Raw genomic sequence first — 4,011 nt, 5'->3', positions numbered from 1 at the left:
ATTTTGTTAAACGTTTTTATGTGGATAAAACATGAGCCTTAGAATAATTTAGACAGCTGTCATCCTGCGCGGGAGGAGCCTCAACGCAACGCTTCACACGTCAGTTCAATACGGCGGTGTGAGGACGTTCCAATTGACAAGCCAGGTTCACTCGCCTCCTCGCATCTTCTCCTCGTTTCCTCCGTGACCTTTGACCGAGGAGTCGAGGAAGAGACGCGAGACGAGGAGAAATCGTTACCAAATGGAATGCACCCTCGTCTTTGTTTCTTGTAGTCCGTGCCAGTTCGTTGTGTCCTGTTATGTGTTCTGTTGTCTCGCCTGTTTCCTGCCTTGTTCCCCTGTCTTCCTCCTTGTTGGTCACCACCCAGGTTTGGTTCTGTTTGCCTTTTGTTTTGCCAGCCTGGTTGTGGTTGTTTTTGGTTAGCCTTTTGTTAGTTTTGCCTTTTGCCTTTTAGGATTATCTACTTTAGTTTTGTATGTTTGCCTAGTTTTTCATTAAAACCTTTTTCGTTACCCCTGTCCTGAGCCGGTCTTGCATTTGGGTCCAGCCCCCCTCCTCACACGTGACAAAGGGATTTCATCTGAAGAAACCTGGTCCTCAAAATCCTATGCATTGATTGGCTGGATGTTGAAGGGTCTTAGTACAGATCTCCTGCAGATAGATCATGTACATCTCTGATCCTTAAACCTGCAGGAAGTGATTTCTGATCCTGTAACCCAGGGTTTCCCAAACCTCTCCTTGAGTACCCCTTGTCCTGCATGTTTTAGATCTCTCCCTGCTCCAACACAGCTGATTTAAATGATCAGCTTGTTAACAAGCAGCTTCAGGGGTTGATAAAGAGTTCATCATTTGAATCAGCTGTGTTGGAGCAGGGAGAGATCTAAAACATGCAGGACAAGGGGTACTCGAGGAGAGGTTTGGGAAACCAATCCTGAAACTAACGTGTGCTATGTGGAGATTTCCGTGAGACGTAATGATATAAAGAACTAGCCACACACGCGGGCCAGCTGTGTTTTCACCTCTTTCCTAAAGCTTGTTGTCAAATTCGAGTAATGGCAGAATCGATAAAGCGAGCAAGTAAAAGTTTTCATCTAGTAAACTTGCTACCTAGCTCTTCACTTGTAGGACATGTAACCTTCAGTGGGAGAAAAATCTGGCAAAGCCAGACTGGTAACTGGTGATATTTCTCCGTAGGTACGTTTATTTTAGCCATTAGCCTTTATTCACGTTTTGTCCTCAAAGTGGATACAGACAACTTTTCAACTTCCCCCCCGTTGTCCCCCCCTAGCGTTTCCAAGTGGTATTGTTGTTTGCACCGCTGTCGCAAAGACAACCGGATCGCTTTCTGTTAGAGCCTAGCTCCGTGCAATAGACCATCTGTCTGCTTATCAACTCCTTGATCACAATATAGTAACTTTCACCACTACTCATTTTAGAAAGGCCATTGCAAGAAAACCTGTTCTTTGTTTAGATTATCAAATACACAATGGATCATTTAATGGATCATAGTTAGATGTTTGATTCTTTTGTTCCAGAAACAAACGTAGACTTTGTTTCTGGCTGGTCCTGGCTTCCCTGTAGCTCCTGGTTCGTTTTCTGGCTGCTAGTGGTAGCGTTAGCAACATGGCTAACGCTACTGCTACCGCTAGCTACCATGGAAAACCTATCCTATCCTCTGTTGGTTGCGCAATGGATGACGCACTACCTTTGTGCCGTAAATCGACATTTACTTCATAATGATAAGTTAAAGCAAAAAAGTTGTCTATAGGGTCTTTAAGGGCTGCCGTCACCCAAAATGTGTTGTGGTTTCTATCACCCTCTAGTGGTCAGAAAAAAATCGCTTAGTGTAGCTTTAAAGGTGTGTTCACACCAAACTCACGCGAGTTTGACCACGGGATCATTTGTGTTTACGAGTACACAACCTGCGAATATTCAAGTAACGTATGCCGGGAAAGCCAGCTGTGCTAACGGTTGCGCTAACTGGGGATAATGCTTGTGCTAACTTGGTTCATAGTAAAGTACAACCGATAGCTGGAATAAAGTAACAGACACATATTTTCAGAACTTACCAGGTAGTCCAACTTCCTCACTGACTTTTCTCCAAGCCCTCTCCTTTTTGTTATGGTCTCTGTATGCCAGGAGACTTGTCATACAGCTCCGGGAGCCCACAGACGGCTACTATTAGCGTATCCTCCATTTTGTGATTCAATGTCAGGACGTCAGTGACATTGGGAGAATCTCAATGCTGACAGGCTTTCGCGACACAGCGTCACACAAATTTTCCGCTCAGTTGAAAAATTTCAACTCACGTGAATACGAGACTGAGGCGAATTTCGCGTCATACGCGTTGCCCAGTGCGAAATTGCGTCTGTTCGCATCTTTGCATTGACATTGACTGACGTTTGGTGTGAACACACAGGAAGAACCACCTTAATCATTATTTTTTACATTTGGAAAGAAACTGTACAGTGTTATTGCCTATTTTGGTCTTGAATAAGACTCATTTTGCTCTGGTCTCAGTCTTGACTTGAGCTCTGTTGGAAACCGTTCCCTATTACAGAAATAGTGCACTAGTGTGTCCGCCATTTTGTACTAGTGTCCAAATTCTCAAAGGTTAGTTTGATTCACTATATAGTTAACTATAAAATACCCACAATGCACTGCAAATTGTAGTGAACAGACGAAGTACCCTGTGGGAGAAAAACCTTCAGCTGGGCCAAAATGTCTTCAGTACATCGTCTTTTATGCCACTGTTGCCCCATCCCATTGTGGGCCTAATTAAACCTTCTGATCTTACTCCAAACTTTTCATCTTTGTCAATACACCATTATTTACCTTTCTTGGGTCTTTTTATCATTTATCAAAAATGATGTCTACTCCCTCAACTCGTTAGCCTTGCAGTTCATCATGACCTCTCATTCCTGCATTGGGCAAGCTGCCCATTCTTTTCATCTGGAGACACCATTATTTTCTGTAGAGCTAGTTATGCTGATAAAACAATTATGACTTATAATAAATGCACATACATTCCTCATGGATACTAACAACTTCACATGTAAAATTTCATACTGAGTATTCATTCATTTAACAAGTTCAGGTGAATTAAATTTCCCACAACCCCACAATTGATCCTGTATACCACAATGCAATGCGATTGTGTCTTAAGATGCATTCCATTGTACTCGGAACTCGGAGAAAAACGACTTCCAACACGGAAAAGTGCAAAGGAACGGTCGTTCCCAGTCGGAAAGTCGGACAAAATTCTTTCCGCCCGAGTTGTCCGACATAAACACAGCTGACGTCACAGCATCAATTTGCACTTGATTTTACTTGATATGTAGTTTTTGTGTTATGAAAGTGTGCTGCGCTTCGTTAGTAGATCTTCATATCTGCCAACATTAGGCTGTGAAAAAGAGGGAGATTTTCTTACGAATGGATAGGCTATACATTGTCTATTGTTGTTGGGGGGGGGGGGGGGGGGTAATCAGGTACCACGACACATATCCCCCACAGAAACTGAGAAACACCCATTTGATTTGTATCACTATGAAATCGGGAGATTTACGGGAGAAATTACCAATCGGGAGCACAGCGGGAGAAAGGGTTAAAAATAGGGAGACTCCCGCGAAAATCGGGAGTGTTGGGAGGTATGGGTCTTTGCTGTATGAACTCACCTGCTAACATAACTAGAGCTGTCACATAGCTACCATTAACGTTAATGGGCAAAGGCTGTTTTCCTGAGAAGACGCACTGGAACGCATTTACATTGGAGATTGGTTCCGAGTTGGAACTACCGACCTCCAACTTCCAATGGAATGCACCATTACAGAAGAAGAGTAGATAGTCGCTAGCTTGTGAGCTAGCTAACATTAGCTCACAAGCTTATTGTTTGCCAAACCAAAACAGCTTGCTACCGCATTAGTAGACAGCACCTTCTTTAAAAAAAAACAACACTTGCACATGATTAGAATTTCAATCATTTATTTGTAATTTAATGTTCAAAACTTCCT

This window comes from Centroberyx affinis, unplaced genomic scaffold (assembly GCF_046629955.1).
Source record: "Centroberyx affinis isolate AG114_WGS23_722 - 3 ecotype Tasmania unplaced genomic scaffold, CSIRO-AGI_Caff_v1 ptg006231l_1, whole genome shotgun sequence".
Taxonomy (NCBI): Eukaryota; Metazoa; Chordata; class Actinopteri; order Beryciformes; family Berycidae; genus Centroberyx; species Centroberyx affinis.
This window is presented reverse-complemented; position numbering follows the sequence as displayed.